Raw genomic sequence first — 25,015 nt, 5'->3', positions numbered from 1 at the left:
AACATAGGTGGTACAGTGTGTATATATATATATATATATATGTCTGGTAGCACAACATCACCCTGTGCTGTAAAATGCATCTGACAGAACTGCAGCACATCACAATAAAGTTATTAGATCACAGTGACCATACAATTGTTATAAATTCTCTCTCTTATCAAGCGCCTCTGTTTTGTTTCTGTTACAACATTTTTCCTTTGAATAAAGTTCATATATCTCCTCCCTCACTATCATTACATTTCTGTTCCTCCCTTACAGGCCCCACCTCTCTATTTCCCTCTCTGCTCCCTCCCTTCACATTTCTATCATTCTGCTCACTCCCTGTCTCCACCTTTCTCTCTCTCCTCCCTTCACCTTTTTTTCTCCTTTCAGTGTTCCAGGAAGTCTCTTGCAGGTAATGTGAGTCTCTGACTTTCTGTTAAATTAATACTACTGAAGGGCAAAACTAAATACTTTATTTCTGTTTAATACAGACTCACACACAGGAAGAATCCTTTGTGGTGTTATTGCATTTATCAGACTGTATATTCTATGCTCTCTGCTTTCCTGTGTGTTACCATCATCTGTCTAAATCTTTTTCTCTAAAGTCAAATGATATTTGAGCATGTACTGCTAAATAGAATACATTGTCAAGGTATATGCATGGAGCCTTTATAAACATTATAGTAAGAGCTTTTACTTCTAATTGCTGCTATTTAGTGAGAGTGTTTTGTTTATTTGTTATGGAATTGTTATGGCTCCTTACTATCATTACCAGCCAGGTAAGGACCTTCCAACCCTCTTGCTATAACACGTGGTATATGTGATATAGTGAACAGTTTACAGTCCAGTATTCCTAGTAGTCGTCAAAATATCACCCTCCCAACATCCAACTTATCAGGTACAACCAATCAATGATGCTCTGGGTAATCCCAGTGTGAACAACTGCCATTGTGAATGGCTATTCACTAACCCCATTGTATCCAACAGTCCCTAATTTCCAGGGACAATCCCTGGATTTTGTTGTATGTCCCTGGATTTTTTTTGTCCCTGGAAATGTCCCTGAAAATCTCTTTTGCACAACATTTGTTGTTTGCATATATATACACACACATACACATTAACAGATAGATGATAAATAGATATAGTGTATTATTTAAATATAATTCATTCCTAATTAAATATTGTTATTATTATTGAATGGGTTCACATATTATTTGTCTTTCTAATTTTGATGCTGTGTTGTAAAAATAACCATATGCCCAGAATGTGTTCCAGAGACTGGGTAGGTGTAAGAGCTTGGTGTAATCTGTATAATAAACTGTAAGAGCTTGGTGTAATCTGTATAATAAACTATGGATAAGTCTAAATTATACTATTACTTTCAAATGGGTGTGTTTTGATTGCAGAACTGAGTGGGCGGAGCAGTTGAACAGTAGGTCGTCAATACTCCAGTAACCCGCTTGCTTGCTCTGCTGCAAAGTGTCCCTGGAATTTTTTTTGAAATGTTGGCAACTATGTAACCCCACTAGCCTGACCAGACACCACTACACAATCTCCCCTAATGCCCAGCAGACATAATCCCCAATGGCAATCCTGGTCTCTAAAACACAGTGACCTATCTGTTGTATATATAATGTATGTATATGTTACATATGATACCCCATGTGATCCACCATGGCAACACCTCTAACAATCTAAGCCCCCATGTGATACCACCAATGCAACCCCCACCCTTAAACCTAAAACTGTCAAAAATTCCTAAATCTAAGTAAACATCACCCAAAGAGGGTTGAATCATGTTTCTTCATTCTTTTCTGGATATTTTCTTCCTAATCTCATTCTTAGCCTTGTGCAGTGTTGCTTCGTATATTTGTTTTTTTGTTGATCCAAATTGGTTATTTGATTAATGTGAGTTCAGCTGGGTAGGCTTACTGTGAAACATTGATCCATCACACTGTTATAATCAGTGATCAACCATTTTTGGATCCTATAGGGGGTCACTTGGGTGTTGGAGGGGTCATGTAGTGGAGCCAGGTCAGATTAATGGTGTGGGGTTATGGTTAAAGGGATATGAAAACCAAACTTTATCTTTCATAATTCGAATAGAGCATGTAGTTTTAAACAGCTTTCTAATTTACTTCTTTTATTTAAAAAAATATTTGTTCTCTGGTGCCTTTTGTTGAAAATCAAGGGTGTAAGCTCAGGAGCGTGCACATGTCTAGAGCACTATATGGCAGCAGTTTTGCAAGAGCACGAGATGACTGCACTATTTCCTGCCATGTAGTTCTCCAGACACCTCCCTATGTATCTCTTTAACACAGAACACCATGGGAATGACACAAATGTTGTGACAGAATTAAATAAAAACATTTTTAAAATAATATGCTTTGTCTGAATCACAAAAGAAGGGTTTAGATCCTTTTAAGGGGAACACTGGTTAGGGGTCATGACTGTATTTAAAGGGCTATGAAACCCAAACATTTTCTTTTAGTATTCAGATAGAGCATGCAATTTTAAACCACTTTCTAATTTACTTCTGTTATCACGTTCTCTTTGCTGTCTTGTTATCTTTTGTTGAAAAGCAGGAATGTATGCTTAGGAGCCGGTCCATTTCTGGAACACTATATGGTAGCAGTTTGGCAACAATGTTATCCATTTGCAAGAGCACTAGATGGCAGTATAATTTCCTGCCATCCAGATGTCTGTCTAGGTACCTCTGCAACAGAGAATACCATGGGAACAAAGGAAATGTGATAATAGTAAATTGGAAACTTTTTTTAAATTGTCTGAATCACAAAAGAACATTTTGGATATCATATCCCTTTAATAAAGGTATATTGCAAAGGTTTTAACGTACATGAATGCCTAGAGTTTGTTGGTAGTCAAACGTTAAAAAGCAAGGAAATTCCCAGCTTAAAATACCCCTGCCCTGGGTGCTTTGCATGACATCATCAATTACATCACTAGTGACATCACCTATGACATAATCAATGGCATCAGTAGTGACATAACCCATGACATCATCCTATAAATCATCAATAACATCTTTAAAAACACTGATCTTTTCTCAGCTGTTTGCCTGAGTAAATTATCCCTTTAATGTCCGTTTAAACTCATTTATTACAACGGAGCCCAATGTTTTTGCATCAAAATTCTGGTGTAAAGTAACAGATTATCTCACTTGAAGCTTAGATTCCAGGACTTCATGTGAAGGTAACTGGGGTCATTTTACTTGTTTTGTGGATTTTAAGCTTTTTTTAAAGCTACCTGATAAGGTAAACTAACAGGATTAACAAGAAAACAATAGTTGTCCGTATATCACTTGCAAAACAAGCTGTGCTCAACAGAGTTTGTTTATCTGAAGCTCATGTTATTTAATTGTACATTCTATATATCTTGCTGGTACCTTCTATGCTGCATCTGTACTAATCCATCTTTGTGTTTCTTTTGTTTTTACCTCCTTCCTGTTCAGAGTCAAAGGGACAAGAAATCCAACATTTTTTTTTATGATTCATCCAATTTTTTTAAATTTTCCAATTTTCTCCTATTATCACATTTACATTGTTTTCATGGTATTATTTGTTAAAGAGCATACCTAGGTAGGTAGTGTGCAAGTGACTGGAGCACTATACGGCAGATACACTTCTCACATGATCTAGTGTGCTTGCAAATTTATAACATTGTTAAATGTGTTATTGTAAAACTGAAGTCTTTTAGTTCTCCAGACATGTGTTCACTCCCTACTGTTCAACACAGGATACCATAAGAATAAAGTATATTTTATAATAGAGATACATTGGAAAGTTTTTTATTTTATTTTACACTCTATCTGAATCATGATACATTTGTGTTTTATGTCCCATATTGTAATGAGGTGTAAACTAATACATGTATTCCAACAGTAAGGGCCCAGTTACAAGTGGTGCACTTTTGTTTTTTTCCCTTGCGTGCCAACTGCACTCATAGTAAACATTTAACTTGGACAGTTTAGTGCGTGTATTACAAGTTTAAAGTAAAAACAGCGTGCAACCGAAATTTGATGCATGCTAAGTTGAGGACTTTGGATATAGCAACAATGCTATCTTCTTATCCCCATAGACTTCAATGGTGCACGCTTTAAAAAAAAACAAACAACTAAATCGTATTGCTCGCCCACTAATCCGACAACTTGTGGACCTACAACACTAAACCCGAAGGAAGTGATGAATATTTTCCAATGTTCTTCACATAGAAGAAAATGTTATTTATTTTTATATATATATATATATATATATATATATATATATATATAGATAGATAGATAGATATATATACATATATATAGATAGATAGATATATAAATATCTATATAGATATATAGATATATATATATATATATAGATTTCTTTCATGTAATTGGCAAGAGTCCATGAGCTAGTGACGTATGGGATATACAATCCTACCAGGAGGGGCAAAGTTTCCCAAACCTCAAAATGCCTACAAATACACCCCTCACCACACCCACAATTCAGTTTTACAAACTTTGCCTCCTATGGAGGTGGTAAAGTAAGTTTATGCTAAGATTTCTACGTTGACATGCGCTTTTCAGCTTTTTTTTTAAGCCTGATTCCTCTGCGTACAGCGAATGTCAGAGGGATGTGAAGGGAGTATCACCTATTGAATGCAATGATTTTCCTAACGGGGGTCTATTTCATAGGTTCTCTGTTATCGGTCGTAGAGATTCATCTCCTACCTCCCTACCTCGACAATATACTCTCATATACCATTACCTCTACTGGTTTGGCTATCTGCTATATATGGATGGGTATATTTTTTGGTAAGTATGTTTTTTATTACTTAAGACACCCCAGCTATGGTCTGGCACTTTATGCATTTATATAAAGTGTGATGCCATTTTTTATATCATCAGAATTGATGTTAACTATATGTCTTTAGCTATTTTAGCTAGAAGAGCTTTATGGCTTAAAACTTGGAATGCTGATATGACTTCTAAATCGACGTTGCTATCTCTTTCTTTCCAAGGTAATAAATTATTTGGTTCTCAGTTGGATTCTATAATTTCTACTGTTACTGGGGGGAAGGGGGCTTTTTTACCTCAGGATAAAAAAATCTAAGGGAAAATTTAAAGCTTCTAACCGTTTTCGTTCCTTTCGACAGAATAAGGAACAGAAACCTAATCCTTCCCCTAAGGAATCTGTTTCCAATTGGAAGCCTTCCTCAGTCTGGAATAAATCCAAGCCATTTAAGAGATTTAAACCAGCCCCCAAGTCCGCATGAAGGTGCGGCCCTCATTCCAGCTCAGCTGGTAGGGGGCAGACTAAAATTTTTCAAGGATGTTTGGATAAATACAGTCCAAAATCATTGGATTCAGAACATTGTCTCTCAGGGGTACAGAATAGGTTTCAGAGGAAGACCGCCTGTGAGAAGTTTCTTTCTCTCACGCATTCCAGTGAACCCCGAGAAAGCACAGGCTTTCCTGAAGTGTGTTTCAGACCTGGAGTCTTCTGGGGTAATCGTGCCAGTTCCTTTTCAGTAACAGGGTCTGGGGTTTTATTCAAATCTGTTCATTGTCCCAAAGAAAGAAAATTTATTCAGACCAGTTCTGGATCTAAAAATCTTGAATCATTATGTTAGAATACCAACATTCAAAATGGTGACTATAAGGACTATTCTGCCTTTTGTTCAGCAAGGGCATTATATGTCCACAATAGACTTACAGGATGCATATCTTCATATTCCGATTTATCCAGTTCACTATCAGTTCCTGAGATTCTCTTTTCTAGACAAGCATTACCAATTTGTTGCTCTTCCTTTTGGCCTAGCAACAGCTCCAAAGATCTTTTCAAAGGTTCTCGGTGCCCTTCTCTCTGTAATCAGAGAGCGGAGTATTGCGGTGTTTCCTTATTTGGACGATATCTTGGTACTTGCTCAGTCTTTACGTTCTGCAGAATCTCACATGAATCAACTAGTGTTGTTTCTTCAAAGACATGGTTGGAGGATCAATTTACCAAAAAGTTCTTTGATTCCTCAGACAAGGGTAACCTTTTTAGGTGTCCAGATAGATTCAGTATCCATGACTTTGTCTCTAACAGATAAGTGACGATTGAAGTTGGTTGCAGCCTGTCAGAACCTTCAGTCTCAGTCATTCAATTCAGTAGCTATGTGCATGGAGGTTTTAGGTCTCATGACTGCAGCATCGGACGCGATCCCCTTTGCTCGTTTTCACATAAGACCTCTTCAGCTTTGTATGCTGAACCAATGGTGCAGGGATTATACAAGGATATCACAATTAATATTCTTAAATCCCAATGTTCGACTATCTCTGACTTGGTGGTTAGATCACCATTGTATAGTTCAAGGGGCCTCTTTTGTTCTTCCAACCTGGACCGTGATCACAACAGATTCGAGTCTTTCAGGTTGGGGAGCTGTCTGGGGATCTCTGACAGCACAAGGGGTTTGGAAATCTCAAGAGGCGAGATTACCTATCAATATTTTGGAACGATTTTCAGGGCTCTTCAGATTTGGCCTCTCTTGAAGAGAGAACCGTTCATTTGTTTTCAGACAGACAATATCACAACTGTGGCATATGTCAATCATCAGGGTGGGACTCACAGTCCCCAAGCTATGAAAGAAGTATCTTGAATACTTGCCTGGGCAGAATCCAGCTCCTGTCTAATTTCTGCCGTCCATATCCCAGGTATAGACAATTGGGAAGCGGATTATCTCAGTCATCAGACTTTACATCCGGGAGAGTGATCTCTTCACCCAGATGTGTTTTTTAAATTGTTCAGATGTGGGGGCTTCCAGAAATAGATCTGATGGCATCTCATCTAAACAAGAAACTTCCCAGGTACTTGTCCAGGTCCAGGGATCCTCAGGCGGAGGCAGTGGATGCATTGACACTTCCTTGGAGTTATCAACCTGCTTATATTTTTCCGCCTCTAGTTCTTCTCCCAAGAGTGATTTCCAAAATCATCATGGAGCAATCGTTTGTGCTGCTGGTGGCTCCAGCATGGCCACACAGGTTTTGGTATGCGGATCTTGTTCGGATGTCCAGTTGCCAACCTTGGCCACTTCCACTAAGACCAGACCTTCTATCTCAAGGCCCATTTTTCCATCAGGATCTCAAATCATTAAATTTGAAGGTATGGAAATTGAACGTTTAGTGCTTAGTCATAGAGGTTTCTCTGACTCAGTAATTAAAACTATGTTGCAGGCTCATAAATCTGTTTCTAGAAAGATTTATTATCGAGTTTGGAAGACCTACATTTCATGGTGTTCTTCTCATAAATTCACTTGGCATTCTTATAGAATTCCTAGAATGTTACAGTTTCTTCAGGATGGTTTGGATAAGGGTTTGTCTGCAAGTTCTTTGAAAGGACACATTTCTGCTCTTTCTGTCTTATTCCACAGAAAAATTGCTAAACTTCCTGATATTCATTGTTTTGTACAGGCGTTGGTCCGTATCAAGCATGTCATTAAATCAATATCTCCTCCCTGGAGTCTTAATTTGGTTTTAAAGGCTTTACAGGCTCCTCCGTTTGAGCCTATGCATCCTTTGGACATTAAATTGCTTTCTTGGAAAGTGTTGTTTCTTTTGGCCATCTCTTCTGCTAGAAGAGTTTCTGAATTATCTGCTCTTTCTTGTGAGTCTCCTTTTCTGATTTTTCATCAGGATAAGGCGGTTTTGCTGACTTCATTTAAATTCCTACCTAAAGTTGTGAATTCCAACAATATTAGTAGAAAATTTGTTGTCCCTTCCTTGTGTCCTAATCCTAAGAATTCTTTGGAAAGATCCTTACATTCTTTGGATGTGGTGAGAGCTTTGAAATATTATGTTGAAGCTACTAAAGATTTCAGGAAGACTTCTAGTCTATTTGTTATCTTTTCTGGTTCTAGGAAAGGTCAGAAGGCTTCTGCTGTTTACTTGGCTTGGTGGTTAAAGCTTTTGATTCATCACGCTTATTTGGAGTCGGGTAAATCTCCGCCTCAGAGGATTACGGCTCATTCTACTAGGTCTGTTTCCACTTCATGGGCTTTTAAGAATGAAGCTTCAGTTGATCAGATTTGCAAAGCAGCAACTTGCTCTTCTTTGCATACATTTACTAAATTCTACCATTTTTATGTTTTTTCTTCTTCAGGCAGCTGTTTTAGTTTGATTCTTCTGCTTATAATTTCAGTTTTTTTTATTTTTCTTTATAAGATTAAAACTTATGATTTGGGTTGTGGATTAATTTTTTTCAGCGGAATTGGCAGTCTTTATTTTTATCCCTCCCTCTCTAGTGACTCTTGCGTGGAGTTCCACATCTTGGGTATTTGCTATCCCATACGTCACTAGCTCATGGACTCTTGACAATTACATGAAAGAAAACATAATTTATGTAAGAATTTACCTGATAAATTAATTTCTTTCATATTGGCAAGAGTCCATGAGGCCCACCCTTTTTATGGTGGTTATGTTTTTTTTGTATAAAGCACAATTATTCCAATTCCTTTGTTGATGCTTTTTTACTCCTTTCTTTATCACCCCACTTCTTGGCTATTCGTTAAACTGAATTATGGATGTGGTGAGGGGTGTATTTATAGGCATTTTGAGGCTTGGGAAGCTTTGCCCCTCCTGGTAGGATTGTATATCCCATACGTCACTAGCTCATGGACTCTTGCCAATATGAAAGAAATTAATTTATCAGGTAAATTCTTACATAAATTATGTTTTCCCATAGGTGAAAACATGATGTCATCAGGCAATACTCACTTCACATCCCTCAGACAAACACTGTACTTTGAGAGGCACTGGGCTTCAATATGCTTAGAAGCTCCTATCACTGAAGAAAATCAAGCACAACTTGCTTCACCACCTCCATGAGAGGCAAAGTTTGTAAAACTAAGGTATGAGTGAGGCGGGAGGTGTATTTATAGGCATTTTGAGGTTTGGGAAACTTTGCCCTCTCCTGGTAAGAATGTATATCCCATACTTCACTAGCTCATGGACTCTTGCCACTTAAATGAAAGAAATATATATACACTTTTAAAAAAATAAAATTATGTGTTTTACTTGAAAATTAATATATTTTTCATTGTAACATTCTTATTTACCGTCACTTTAAGGCAGTTCTGAAGGCAATAGGGGGTTCAACCCGGTACAAGCAAGGTGTACCTAATAAAGTGGCTGGTGAGTGTATATTCACATACATATATACTGTTGTCAAGTTTGAAAGGCCTGCAGCCTGTTTATTTGCAGATTAAAACGGTATTCCAGTAAATCAAACAAACAGTGTGTTTTCAGCATATAGTCCAAACAGTCTTTTAACACTGGTTCATTCCAGTATAATACACTCCAGCACTTTCCTTCACCATAATGACACAGCCCTCCCTCATTACTCAATTAACGAGACCGATATAGCTTTAACACGCTCTAGGTGAGACGTCACATTGATATTTTGTTAATAAAACTTTCATCATTTTGCAGTATCTGCTGAGGCTAGTTAGGGACAAATATGTAGCAGGATTAGGCATGTGAAGTCTGCACTGTGTTCAGAGTTACATTACAAGAAAAGTTGGCAAAAATAAATAATGCAAATATATTGCAATAGTTTATTATGTATAATTAAACATTTTATATTATAATATAAAAGTGTTTAATGTCTCTGAGGCTTATAAATAAAATGTGCAGCAGATAACAAAGACCCAGCTAGAAAAGAATTACCTGTCCATGACAACCAATGAGTGTCAGGTCTGCACACTCCTTGGATTTTAGGATTTATTTTAAATTATATTACAGTACCTTGCCAAATTATTAGACACATTAGTCAAAAATCATAATTTTTATTTTAATTTCATATTTATTCCTAATGTTGATTGATTTTTTAGTTTTGTAAGCATTTCTTATATTGGAAACTTCTGCAGTACATATTTACATGTAATTTGATGTAATATTACTTAAAGGGACACTAAACGCTGCAAAACACTTTTCTTCAATCGCTATATCCATATCTAACAATTATATATGTAAATTGCTTTGCTTGTCAGATTCTTACCATTATCAAGATATGCTTCTAAAAATTATTGATTTCCAAACCCACTGTTTTCATCCACAAATCATTTACGATAACCTGAGTTATCAAAATGTCGGACTTCAGCGGTAATGCGCATACGCGATCTTATGAACTCGTCATACAATACGTATGGAGCTTTGTATGGGTAAGTGTGATATCGAAGGTACAATATGGGCATGCATGAATTACCGTATCGTATTGCACATACGCCGGGTGACGAAACGGGATAATAATTATATGCACGAAAACGGATTATGATTGGAGATTAATTTTGGTATTGAAAGCACCATAAACGGAGGTTTGGCTTCAGTGACGTCATTCTCGAAATCTAAAATATAATTTTATTAGACTTATAACGCTCATTTTTATGTCAAAAGTTTTGAAATATAAGCGTTTGTGATATGATTGTGATGATCTAATTGAACATAAAAATGAAAAGTTTTGGAATCCTTTAAAGGGACATGAAACCCAAAAATTATCTTTCATGATTCAGATAGAGAATACAATTTTAAACAACTTTCTAATTTACTTCTATTATCTAATTTGTTACATTCTCTTGGTATAATTTGTTGAAGGAGTAGCAATGCACTACTGGTTTCTAACTGAACACATGGATGAGCTTATGGAAATCAGTAAATATATGCAGCCCCCAATCAGCAGCTAGAACCTAGGTTCTTTGCTGCTCCTGAGCTTGCCAAGATAAACCTTTTAGCAAAGGATAACAAGAGAAGGAATCAAATTAAATAATAGAATTTAATTGGAAAGTTGTTTAAAATTATATTCTCTATGTGAACCATGAAAGAAAATGTTTGGGTTTCATGTCCCTTTTAATATTTGGTAAATTAACAAATGTATGTTTTTACAGGTGGGTAAACAAAGTGACTGAAATTGTAGGTGTAAAGAATGTTAAGAAAAATGGATTGTGGGGATTATTTCGGAGCAGGGTTTCTGGCTAACAGGCCTCTTCAGCTAATCGTCACTGAACAGTTCTCTCAGATACCTTGATGCCTACATCTTAAATGTGTTTAGTCAAAACTATTGAAACAAATAAAGGGGACTTTCATTCATGAAGTATAACATACTTCATGGAGAAAGCTTCTTTATTTGTTTCAAGCGATCGCTGTTCTGAGCTTCTAATAAAGACCGCGCTGCTTCTTAACTTTTAACTGAAGGTTCGCGCGGAAAGAGCTGCATTCGCAGCTTCATAAATCAGCCCCAAGGATTGATGTGATCTTTATTATGTTCACTTTAATAAACACAGTTGTGATTTTTTTTTTTACTAAAAAAATAAAATTAAGCTTAAATCCTACTTTTAAACCATGAAACTTGCATACAACTAAAATATAACTATCAGGATTGCAATGAACTATTTGAATGTTTAAAATAGTTAATTATATATACGCTACTACAGGTCTTTGATCATATGATCTATGTATGTCTCTTGGTTAAAAAGAGAAAAATTTGGGGTTGTTCTACAGTATGCTAACAGGCCCATTTATCAAAGGGCTTGCGGACCTGATCCGACACTGCGGATCAGGTCCGCAAGACCTCGCTAAATGCAGAGAGCAATACGCTCTCCGCATTTAACATTGCACCAGCAGCTCACAAGAGCTCCTGGTGCAACCCCGCCCCCTGCTGACTTGCGGCCAATCGGCCGCCAGCAGGGAGGTGTCAATCAACCCGATCGTATTCGATCGGGTTGATTTCCGGCGATTCCTGTCCGCCTGCTCAGAGCAGGCGGACAGGGTTATGGAGCAGCGGTCTTGTGTTTCCGTACGGAGCTTGATAAATGGGCCTGTTAGTATCCATGTGATGTAATAGATATGATTGTATGCTGTGGTCTAAGCGGTTGATATGTTCTTTTCTACACATATCTCTCTGATTTTTGTAACACTACTTGTCTGTTGTACTGTATTTGCAACCTCAATAAAAATTATTTAAAAAAAAAAAAAGTTAGTTATAAAATTTTATGAAAGAATTTATTGCTCACATTACAAATGAAACTGATTTGCTTTCCTGAAGGCAATTACAAGCAGCTGTTTCTTACAGTTTCTTATATGTGATTAGCTGTCCTGTCATAAAATGTATGCAATTTAATCAAAAGGTTTGCCAGTAGCACAAAAATCATCATTCCTAAAAATGACAGGGTTTTTTTCAGCACATATTTAACATCAGCTAGTCATAGTGCACAGTGAATATTTATTTGATCTTAATTAAAGCTTACATTTTAAGACTAATTCCATTGTACAGTAGTTTCATGTTCAGACACATTTTCTAAACTGCACAGTCAAATGCTTTATTGATTCCAGTAAACGCTACTGTTGTAAAAGGAGACTTAGGGAATACCTGAACTAGCTGGCACAGTATTTAACCCCTTAATGACCACAGCACTTTTCCATTTTCTGTCCGTTTGGGACCAGGGCTATTTTTGCATTTCTGTGGTGTTTGCGTTTAGCTGTAATTTTCCTCTTACTCATTTACTGTACCCACACATATTATATACCGTTTTTCTCGCTATTAAATGGACTTTCTAAAGATACCATTATTTTCATCATATCTTATAATTTACTATAAAAAAATTATAAAATATGAGGAAAAATGGAAAAAAAAACCACTTTTTCTAACTTTGACCCCCAAAATCTGTTACATATCTACAACCACCAAAAAACACCCATGCTAAATAGTTTTTAAATTTTGTCCTGAGTTTAGAAATACCCAATGTTAACATGTTCTTTGCTTTTTTTGCAAGTTATAGGGCCATAAATACAAATAGCACTTTGCTATTTCCAAACCACTTTTTTCCAAAATTAGCGCTAGTTACATTGGGACACTGATATCTTTCAGGAATCCCTGAATATCCATTGACATGTATATATATTTTTTTTAGTAGACATCCCAAAGTATTGATCTAGGCCAATTTTGGTATATTTCATACCACCATTTCACCGCCAAATGCGATCAAATACAAAAAATCGTTCACTTTTTCACAAATTTTTTCACAAACTTTCGGTTTCTCACTGAAATTATTTACAAACAACTTGTGCAATTATGGCATAAATGGTTGTAAATTCTTCTCTGGGATCCCCTTTGTTCAGAAATAGCAGACATATATGGCTTTGGCGTTGCTTTTTGGTAATTAGAAGGCCGCTAAATGCCACTGCGCACCACAAGTGTATTATGCCCAGCAGTGAAGGGGTTAATTAGGGAGCTTTTAGGGAGCTTGTAGGGTTAATTTTAGCTTTAGTGTAGTGTAGTAAACAACCCCAAGTATTGATCTAGGCACATTTTGGTATATTTCATGCCACCATTTCACCGCCAAATGCGATCAAATTGAAAAAAAAAGTAAAATTTTTCACAATTTTAGGTTTCTCACTGAAATAATTTACAAACAGCTTGTGCAATTATGGCACAAATGGTTGTAAATACTTGTCTGGGATCCCCTTTGTTCAGAAATAGCAGACATATATGACTTTGGCGTTGCTTTCTGGTAATTAGAAGGCCGCTAAATCCTGCTGCGCCTCACACGTGTATTATGGCTAGCAGTGAAGGGGTTAATTAGGGAGTTTGTAGGGAGCTTGCAGGGTTAATTTTAGCTTTAGTGTAGAGATCAGCCTCCCACCTGACACATCCCACCCCCTGATCCCTCCCAAACAGCTCCCTTCCCTCCCCCACCCCACAATTGTCCCCGCCATCTTAAGTACTGGCAGAAAGTCTGCCAGTACTAAAATAAAAGGGTTTTTAAAAAAAAAATAAAAAAAAATTAAGCATATTTACATATGCTACTGTGTAGGATCCCCCCCTAGCCCCCAACCTCCCTGATCCCCCCCAAAACCGCTCTCTAACCCTCCCCTCTGCCTCATTGGGGGCCATCTTGGGTACTGGCAGCTGTCTGCCAGTACCCAGTTTGTTTGTATGGGTTTTTTCTGTAGTGTAGCTTCCCCCCCACACAGAGAAACCCCCACCACCTTGCTGATCATTTTTGTTTTACCCATTTTTTAACATTTTTTAACATTTTTTACTATTTGATTTTCTGTAGCGTAGCGGTTCCCACCCGCTCCCTCCCCGTGCACGTGCCCGCCCCCACCCTCCCGTGCACGCGCCCGCATCCGTGCGCGCCCCCCGGCCATCCCCGCCCACGATCCCGCCCCCCCTCCACATCACCAGGGCCATCGATGGCCGCCTCCCGGTCCGGCTCCCACCCACCAACGCTTTGAGCCACTGATCTCCGGTGCAGAGAGGGCCACAGAGTGGCTCTCTCTGCACCGGATGGCTTTAAAAGGTTATTGCAGGATGCCTCCATATCGAGGCATCACTGCAATAACCGGAAAGCAGCTGGAAGCGAGCGGGATCGCTTCCAGCTGCTTTCCACACCGAGGACGTGCAGGGTACGTCCTCAGGCGTTAACTGCCTTTTTTTTGAGGACGTACCCTGCACGTCCTCGGTCGTTAAGGGGTTAAAGGGATACTCAAGTCAAAATTAAACTTTCATTATTCAGATAGAGCTTGCAATTTTAAACAACTTTCCAATTTACTTCCATTAAAAAGAAAGTGCAATCTTTTTATATTTAAACTTTTTGAGTCACCAGCTCCTACTGAGCATGTGCAATAAGTCACAGAATAAGCGTGTATGCATTTGTGATTGGCTGATGGCTGTCACATGGTACTTATATGCATTTGTGATTGGCTGATGGCTGTCACATGGCACAGGGGGAGTGGAAATGGACATAACTTTTAAAATTGTCAGAAAAAAGTTCAGACTAAGTGCTATTGCATTGTCTTGTTATCTTGCATTTGTTGATTATGCAAATTTACTGTATTGACTTAGCGCTTCATATGATTATATTTGTTAGATAACTGTATCTCAGGTAGAGGTAATAAGAAAAAGGCCTCTAAATGAATGTTAAAAGGACATGAAAGTCAAAATTAGGCCAGACTTTCAGGATTACCTTGGATGAGAGCAGGTAAAATAACCATATTTACTAATCATAAATGAACATATCCCAATGAAGGGATATAAAAGAGCGCTGATGTTTAAAAAAGAAAACAGTATTCAATATAAAACAAGGTAATACACTTTAAATATAGTAGATCAGATCTACCGTATTAGTCCTGTTTAATGTTCATTAGCTGGTGGTAAATTGAAGGGATAAAGGTATCCTCCTAATAGGTATGGTGAGTCAGGCTGCTCCTCTTGATCCCAGAGAGTGTGGAACAACTGTTAAAATATAAAGAGTAGAGAGAGGGTGCCGCAATAGCGTGATACCGTCTGGAATGCAGGTACAGATAAAAGTAAGTATTATGCTTACCAAATAGTGTGGCACTGTGCTGTGACCAGTGCAAAAGAGCAGGCTAGCACTTATCAGTAGCTAGTACACTGTGGAAGCCAAGCTCCAAAGGCACTTGTCCTGGTTGCAACTTTGTATATGCCTCCTGTTGACTGGACTTCAGGTGCTGCAAAGGTGTAATCTTTTGTGTGTTGTTCAGTTGGTATTGATAAACCACAACACAGACAACTTCAAATAAAAATGACTTTTAATACTTATGACGCGTTTCTCAACCTCAAAAGGGTCGTTTCATCAGATAAAAAAGTGACACTATTTGGTAAGCATAATACTTACTTTTATCTGTACCTGCATTCCAGGCGATATCACGCTATTGTGGCGCCCTCTCTCTACTCTTTTTACTAATCAGCTGATTATTTCACCTCTGCACCAGTTCAGATAGGCCTCTCTAACAGGCCAGATTTTAAGGATGAGGACAGGTTTGCAAACCAGAGATTTAGAGTGTACAATTAAAAAAACAAAACTTTTTCATGATAGAATACTGAAGTAGGCTCAGGAGTGTGCACGTGTCGGAGCACTATAACCTTCTGTAAACATTGATGCACACACTGCAGCCCTGTAGTGCTTAAAGGGACATTAACCCCTTAAGGACAGGGCATTTTAGACAAAAACGTCCCCAAAAGACCAGTTCATTTTTAGCATTTTTGCTATCACTACATTTAAACAGAATATAGAGCCTTTTTTATATTTCCATATCAAAACTATATATTTTTTTTAGCAGACAACCCAAAGTATTGCATAAATTAATAAAAGAGAGAAGCACTCAACCTGGGAACGAACAATAGCATAATGCTTGTTCTATGGCTAGTTACCACCCTAGAAGCAGCCTCTTTTTGCTCAACATGTGCCTTTCACAGAGAAGAACTTTCCTGTAGTATATCAGTCTGATCCTGACTTAAAGGGACGAGAAACAGAAATGTTTTCTTTCATGATTTAGATAGAGCATGCACTTTTAAACAGCTTTCTAATTTACTTCTATTATCTATTTTGCTTCATTCTCTTGATATCCGTTGCTGAAAAGCATATCTAGATAGGCTTAGTAGCTGCTGATTGGTGTTTGCCTAGTGTGATTGGTTCACCCATTTGCATTGCTATTTATTCAGCAAATACTATCTAAAGAATTAAGCAAATTAGATAATAGGAGTAAATTGGAATGTTGTTTAAAATTGTATTCTCTACCTGAATCATGAAGGAAAACTTTTGGCTTTAGTGTCCCTTTAACAGTACAGTCCAGCCCCGAAATACCAGGCAATCCCTCTCTGAACAAGGGAAACGGCAAAACCCCAGACGTACGTTTCGGCCTAGTGTGGGCCTCGTCAGTGAGGTGCAGCCATATCCCTCTAGGCACACTGAGCAACGGGTCCACGTCTGGATTCCCACATCACACTTAGGGAAACTTCCCTAAGAGTAATAATTTGCATAAATTAAAAGAGAGAAACGCTCAACCTGGGAACGAACAATAGCATAATAGCTTGTTCTATGGCTAGTTACCACCCAAGAAGCAGACTCTTTTTGCGCAACATGTGCCTTTCACAGAGAAGAACTTTCCTGTAGCATATCAGTCTGATCCTGACTTAACAGTACAGTACATCCCCAAAATACCAGGCAATCCCTCTCTGAATGAGAGAAACGGCAAAAGCCCAGACGTACTTTCTTTCATGTAATTAACAAGAGTCCATGAGCTAGTGACGTATGGGATATACATTCCTACCAGGAGGGGCAAAGTTTCCCAAACCTTAAAATGCCTATAAATACACCCCTCACCACACCCACAAATCAGTTTTACAAACTTTGCCTCCAAGGGAGGTGGTGAAGTAAGTTTGTGCTAGATTCTACGTTGATATGCGCTCCGCAGCAAGTTGGAGCCCGGTTTTCCTCTCAGCGTGCAGTGAATGTCAGAGGGATGTGAGGAGAGTATTGCCTATTGAATGCAGTGATCTCCTTCTACGGGGTCTATTTCATAAGGTTCTCTGTTATCGGTCGTAGAGATTCATCTCTTACCTCCCTTTTCAGATCGACGATATACTCTTATATTTACCATTTCCTCTACTGATTCTCGTTTCAGTACTGGTTTGGCTTTCTACAAACATGTAGATGAGTGTCCTGGGGTAAGTAAGTCTTATTTTCTGTGACACTCTAAGCTATGGTTGGGCACTTTATTTATAAAGTTCTAAATATATGTATTCAAACATTTATTTGCCTTGACTCAGAATGTTCAACTTTCCTTATTTCCAGACAGTCAGTTTCATATTTGGGATTATGCTTTAATTATCATATTTTTCTTACCTCAAAAATTTGATTTTTTTCCCTGTGGGCTGTTAGGCTCGCGGGGGCTGAAAATGCTTCATTTTATTGCGTCATTCTTGGCGCGGACTTTTTTGGCGCAAAAATTCATTTCCGTTTCCGGCGTCATACGTGTCGCCGGAAGTTGCGTCATTTTTTTGACGTTATTTTGCGCCAAAAATGTCGGCGTTCCGGATGTGGCGTCATTTTTGGCGCCAAAAGCATTTAGGCGCCAAATAATGTGGGCGTCTTATTTGGCGCCAAAAAATATGGGCGTCGCTTTTGTCTCCACATTATTTCAGTCTCATTTTTCATTTGCTTCTGGTTGCTAGAAGCTTGATGTTTGGCATTTTTTTCCCATTCCTGAAACTGTCTTATAAGGAATTTGATCTATTTTGCTTTATATGTTGTTTTTTTCTCTTACATATTGCAAGATGTCTCACGTTGCATCTGAGCCAGAAGATACTACAGGAAAACCTCTGCCTGCTGGATCTACCAAAGCTAAGTGTATCTGCTGTAAACTTTTGGTAGCTATTCCTCCAGCTGTTGTTTGTATTAAATGTCATGACAAACTTGTTAATGCAGATAATATTTCCTTTAGTGATGTACCATTGCCTGTTGCAGTTCCCTCAACTTCTAAGGTGCAGAATGTTCCTGATAACATAAGAGATTTTGTTTCTGAATCCATAAAGAAGGCTTTGTCTGTTATTTCTCCTTCTAGTAAACGTAAAAAGTCTTTTAAATCTTCTCTCTCTACAGATGAATTTTTAAATGAACACCATCATTCTGATTCTTTGGACTCTTCTGGTTCAGAGGATTCTGTCTCAGAGATTGATGCTGATAAATCTTCATATTTATTTAAGATGGAATTTATTCGCTCTTTACTTAAAGAAGTACTAATTGCTTTAGAAATAGAGGATTCTAGTCCTCTTGATACTAATTCTATACGTTTGGATAAGGTTTTTAAAGCTCCTGCGGTTATTCCAGAAGTCTTTCCTGTTCCTAATGCTATTTCTGCAGTAATTGCTAAGGAATGGGATAGATTGGGTAATTCATTTACTCCTTCTAAACGTTTTAAGCAATTATATCCTGTTCCGCCTGACAGATTAGAATTTTGGGACAAAATCCCTAAAGTTGATGGGGCTATTTCTACCCTTGCTAAACGTACTACCATTCCTACATCAGATGGTACCTCGTTTAAGGATCCTTTAGATAGAAAAATTGAATCTTTTCTAAGAAAAGCTTATCTATGTTCAGGTAATCTTCTTAGACCTGCTATATCATTGGCTGATGTTGCTGCAGCTTCAACTTTTTGGTTGGAAACTCTAGCGCAACAAGTAACAAATCGTGATTCTCATGATATTATTATTCTTCTCCAGCATGCTAATAATTTCATCTGTGATGCCATTTTTGATATTATTAGAGTTGATGTTAGATTTATGTCTCTGGCTATCTTAGCCAGAAGAGCTTTATGGCTTAAGACTTGGAATGCTGATATGGCTTCTAAATCAACTCTACTTTCCATTTCTTTCCAGGGAAATAAATTATTTGGTTCTCAGTTGGATTCTATTATTTCAACTGTTACTGGTGGGAAAGGAACTTTTTTACCACAGGATAAAAAGTCTAAAGGTAAAAACAGGGCTAACAATCGTTTTCGTTCCTTTCGTTTCAACAAAGAACAAAAGCCTGATCCTTCGTCCTCAGGAGCAGTTTCAGTTTGGAAACCATCCCCAGTCTGGAATAAATCCAAGCCTGCTAGAAAGGCAAAGCCTGCTTCTAAGTTCACATGAAGGTACGGCCCTCATTCCAGTTCAGCTGGTAGGGGGCAGGTTACGTTTTTTCAAAGAAATTTGGATCAAATCTGTTCACAATCTTTGGATTCAGAACATTGTTTCAGAAGGGTACAGAATTGGTTTCAAGATGAGACCTCCTGCAAAGAGATTTTTTCTTTCCCATGTCCCAGTAAATCCAGTGAAAGCTCAAGCATTTCTGAATTGTGTTTCAGATCTAGAGTTGGCTGGAGTAATTATGCCAGTTCCAGTTCCGGAACAGGGGATGGGGTTTTATTCAAATCTCTTCATTGTACCAAAGAAGGAGAATTCCTTCAGACCAGTTCTGGATCTAAAATTATTGAATCGTTATGTAAGGATACCAACGTTCAAGATGGTAACTGTAAGGACTATATTGCCTTTTGTTCAGCAAGGGAATTATATGTCCACAATAGATTTACAGGATGCATATCTGCATATTCCGATTCATCCAGATCATTATCAGTTCCTGAGATTCTCTTTTCTAGACAAGCATTACCAATTTGTGGCGCTACCGTTTGGCCTTGCTACAGCTCCAAGAATTTTCACAAAGATTCTCGGTGCCCTTCTGTCTGTAATCAGAGAACAGGGTATTGTGGTATTTCCTTATTTGGACGATATCTTGGTACTTGCTCCGTCTTTACATTTAGCAGAGTCTCATACGAATCGACTTGTGTTGTTTCTTCAAGATCATGGTTGGAGGATCAATTTACCAAAAAGTTCTTTGATTCCTCAAACAAGGGTAACCTTTCTGGGTTTCCAGATAGATTCAGTGTCCATGACTCTGTCTTTAACAGACAAGAGACGTCTAAAATTGATTACAGCTTGTCGAAACCTTCAGTCACAATCATTCCCTTCGGTAGCCTTATGCATGGAAATTCTAGGTCTTATGACTGCTGCATCGGACGCGATCCCCTTTGCTCGTTTTCACATGCGACCTCTTCAGCTCTGTATGCTGAACCAATGGTGCAGGGATTACACGAAGATATCTCAATTAATATCTTTAAAACCGATTGTTCGACACTCTCTAACGTGGTGGACAAATCACCATCGTTTAATTCAGGGGGCTTCTTTTGTGCTTCCGACCTGGACTGTAATTTCAACAGATGCAAGTCTCACAGGTTGGGGAGCTGTGTGGGGATCTCTGACGGCACAAGGAGTTTGGGAATCTCAGGAGGTGAGATTACCGATCAATATTTTGGAACTCCGTGCAATTTTCAGAGCTCTTCAGTTTTGGCCTCTTCTGAAGAGAGAATCGTTCATTTGTTTTCAGACAGACAATGTCACAACTGTGGCATACATCAATCATCAAGGAGGGACTCACAGTCCTCTGGCTATGAAAGAAGTATCTCGAATTTTGGTTTGGGCGGAATCCAGCTCCTGTCTAATCTCTGCGGTTCATATCCCAGGTGTAGACAATTGGGAAGCGGATTATCTCAGTCGCCAAACGTTGCATCCGGGCGAATGGTCTCTTCACCCAGAGGTATTTCTTCAGATTGTTCAATTGTGGGGGCTCCCAGAGATAGATCTGATGGCCTCTCATCTAAACAAGAAACTTCCCAGGTATCTGTCCAGATCTCGGGATCCTCAGGCGGAGGCAGTGGATGCATTATCACTTCCTTGGAAGTATCATCCTGCCTATATCTTTCCGCCTCTAGTTCTTCTTCCAAGAGTAATCTCCAAGATTCTGAGGGAATGCTCGTTTGTTCTGCTAATAGCTCCGGCATGGCCTCACAGGTTTTGGTATGCGGATCTTGTCCGGATGGCATCTTGCCAGCCATGGACTCTTCCGTTAAGACCAGACCTTCTGTCACAAGGTCCTTTTTTCCATCCGGATCTGAAATCCTTAAATTTAAAGGTATGGAGATTGAACGCTTGATTCTTGGTCATAGAGGTTTCTCTGACTCCGTGATTAATACTATGTTACAGGCTCGTAAATCTGTATCTCGAGAGATATATTATAGAGTCTGGAAGACTTATATTTCATGGTGTCTTTCTCATCATTTTTCTTGGCATTTTTTTTAGAATACCGAGAATTTTACAATTTCTTCAGGATGGTTTGGATAAGGGTTTGTCCGCAAGTTCTTTGAAAGGACAAATCTCTGCTCTTTCTGTTCTTTTTCACAGAAAGATTGCTATTCTTCCTGATATTCATTGTTTTGTACAAGCTTTGGTTCGTATAAAACCTGTCATTAAGTCAATTTCTCCTCCTTGGAGTTTGAATTTGGTTCTGGGAGCTCTTCAAGCTCCTCCGTTTGAACCTATGCATTCATTGGACATTAAATTACTTTCTTGGAAAGTTTTGTTCCTTTTGGCCATCTCTTCTGCTAGAAGAGTTTCTGAATTATCTGCTCTTTCGTGTGAGTCTCCTTTTCTGATTTTTCATCAGGATAAGGCGGTGTTGCGAACTTCTTTTGAATTTTTACCTAAAGTTGTGAATTCCAACAACATTAGTAGAGAAATTGTGGTTCCTTCATTATGTCCTAATCCTAAGAATTCTAAGGAGAAATCATTGCATTCTTTGGATGTTGTTAGAGCTTTGAAATATTATGTTGAAGCTACGAAATCTTTCCGTAAGACTTCTAGTCTATTTGTTATCTTTTCCGGTTCTAGGAAAGGCCAGAAAGCTTCTGCCATTTCTTTGGCATCTTGGTTGAAATCTTTAATTCATCTTGCCTATGTTGAGTCGGGTAAAACTCCGCCTCAAAGAATTACAGCTCATTCTACTAGGTCAGTATCTACTTCCTGGGCGTTTAGGAATGAAGCTTCGGTTGACCAGACCTGCAAAGCAGCAACTTGGTCTTCTTTGCATACTTTTACTAAATTCTACCATTTTGATGTATTTTCTTCTTCTGAAGCAGTTTTTGGTAGAAAAGTTCTTCAGGCAGCGGTTTCAGTTTGAATCTTCTGCTTATGTTTTTTGTTAAACTTTATTTTGGGTGTGGATTATTTTCAGCAGGAATTGGCTGTCTTTATTTTATCCCTCCCTCTCTAGTGACTCTTGTGTGGAAAGATCCACATCTTGGGTAGTCATTATCCCATACGTCACTAGCTCATGGACTCTTGTTAATTACATGAAAGAAAACATAATTTATGTAAGAACTTACCTGATAAATTCATTTCTTTCATATTAACAAGAGTCCATGAGGCCCACCCTTTTTTGTGGTGGTTATGATTTTTTTGTATAAAGCACAATTATTCCAATTCCTTATTTTATATGCTTCGCACTTTTTTATCACCCCACTTCTTGGCTATTCATTAAACTGATTTGTGGGTGTGGTGAGGGGTGTATTTATAGGCATTTTAAGGTTTGGGAAACTTTGCCCCTCCTGGTAGGAATGTATATCCCATACGTCACTAGCTCATGGACTCTTGTTAATATGAAAGAAATGAATTTATCAGGTAAGTTCTTACATAAATTATGTTTTTTGGCCTACTGTGGGCCTCATCAGTGAGGATAAATGCCGCTGTGCACCACACTTGTATTATGCCCAGCTGGAAGGGGTTAATTTTAGCTTTAGTGTAGAGACCAGCCTCCCACCTGACACATTCCATCCCCTGATCTCTCCCTGACCCCTTTCAAACAGCTCTCTTCCCTTCCCACCTCTCAAAGGTCAACCCCATCTTAAAGGGACATAATACTCCTATGCTAAATCACTTGAAACTGATGCAGTATAACTGTAAAAAGCTGACAGGAAAATATCACCTGAGCATCTCTATGTAAAAAAGAAGATATTTTACTTCACAATTTCCTCAGCTCAGCAGAGTAAGTTCTGTGTAAAAAAAATATACTTCAGCTGTTGCTCAGCTGCAGGTAAAAAAAGTAAATGAAGAAATGAACAGCAGCCAATCAGCATCAGCAGTGCTGAGGTCATGAACTCTTTTACTGTGATCTCATGAGATTTCATAGTAAACTTCCTTAAACTGAATAGGGAAATAAGATGTGTTTGCACGTAAGCTCACTTCCTTAGATGTCCCGGGACAGGCATACTGATTTGCTGCTTTGAAGTTCTTACATTTGGGTATCATGGCCCTTTAATTACTGGCAGAAAGTCTGCCAGTATAAAAATAAAAGTTTTTTGTTTGTTTGTTTTTTTTAAAATATATTTTCTGCGGGGTAGTATCCCCCCCCCCCAACAGCTCTCTAACCCTCCCCCCTCTACCTATTTGCAGCCATCTTAGCCATCATTTACTGTTGGGAATATGGTCCACAACGTCATCATTTACTGTTGGGAATATCACTCCTGACCAGCAGGAGGAGGCAAAGCGCACCACAGCCAAGCTAAGTATCACTCCCCTTCCCACAAACCTCAGTCATTCTCTTTGCTTCGGTGCATGGAGGAGGTGAAGTTTTGGTGTCTGATGAAAATTGGATTTCTTTTGCTTCAAGCAAGATTATTGGGTCTAGCCGTACTCCACTTTAATCTCTTCAGTAAGGGTAGTGGTAGCTTTAAAGCAGTTAGGAACTTGTAAGGTGGGCCTTGGTACGTTTTCCTAACAGTTTGCTGCCCTAGTATAGAAAGCCAGAGTAGGTTTACTCTGTTCTGTCTTTTCTACAGGTCTCTGTGAGGAACTGTCTCCTCTCATACCTTGTGGGCTGTCTACATGCCGGACAGCGGATTTTGCAGGTAACTGCTTTCTCTTTCAGGTGGGGAGATTATGCACTAAGAATATTAAAATTTCCTGCTGCATTAATTTGGGATTTAGATAATCCTGGGGTCAGGATTACATCTGGCATGGGGCAGGCACTGTAAAGCATGTGTGAGACCGATTTAGCTCTGTTCTGTAAGGAAAGGTTTAATGCTTCTGGGCTCTTTATTCCCTGGGGGTTTGTGTTAAATTTCTGACAGAGGTCAGAAGAGCAAGACTTCTTGCCTCTCTGTACAGTCTACTGTAAGGCCATCAGTGGCTCAGTGTATGGAGGTAATTGGTCTGATGGTTGCTTCCATGGACATCATTCCCTTTGCTCAATTCCGTTTGAGAGCTTTGCAGTTATGTATGCTCAGACAATGGAACAGGAATCAGGGGATCTGTCTCAGAGGATAGATCTGGATCAGTCAACAAGAGACTCTCTCCCATGGTGGCTTTCTCAGAAAATTCTGTCTCAGGGCACGTGCTTCCGGAGACCTTCTTGGGTGATCGTGACCAAGGATGCCAGTCTGCTGGGCTGGGGAGCAGTCTAGGACTTGATAAAGGCGCAGGGACTTTGGACACGGGAGGAGTCTGCTCTCCCCATAAACATCTTGGAGTTGAGAGCAATTTTCAATGCTCTGATGACTTGGCCTCAGTTGTCCTTAGCCCGGTTTATCAGGTTCCAGTCGGACAACATAACCTCAGTGGCTTACATCAACCACCAGGGAGGAACTCGGAGTTCCTTAGCCATGAAGTAGGTGGCTTGGATTATTCAGTGGGCGGAACTTCACAATTGCTGTCTATCTGCCATCCACATTCCAAGAGTAGACAACTGGGAAGAGGATTTCTTTCATGTAATTAGCAAGAGTCCATGAGCTAGTGACGTATGGGATATACATTCCTACCAGGAGGGG

General features: G+C 38.8%; 1 protein-coding gene across 3 annotated transcripts in view; it reads left to right on the top strand.

Moving 5' to 3' along the window:
• Positions 1–339: 339 nt before the first annotated feature.
• The window catches only part of ELMO3 (engulfment and cell motility 3), a 345,089-nt gene continuing 320,413 nt past the window's right edge, over positions 340–25,015 (top strand). Inside the window, exon 1 of one of the 3 annotated variants that reach the window (XM_053702885.1) lies at positions 340–394. The gene's annotated coding sequence lies outside the window, so the exon portion shown is untranslated. Of the gene's footprint in view, positions 400–8,849; positions 8,872–25,015 lie in introns of those variants that run through there. The other 2 variants (XM_053702894.1, XM_053702901.1) reach the window with 2 other exon arrangements.

Source organism: Bombina bombina, chromosome 1 (genome assembly GCF_027579735.1).
Source record: "Bombina bombina isolate aBomBom1 chromosome 1, aBomBom1.pri, whole genome shotgun sequence".
In the NCBI taxonomy this organism is placed as follows: Eukaryota; Metazoa; Chordata; class Amphibia; order Anura; family Bombinatoridae; genus Bombina; species Bombina bombina.
The sequence above is the reverse complement of the archived record's forward strand: the minus strand, read 5'-3'. Positions and strand labels throughout refer to the sequence as shown.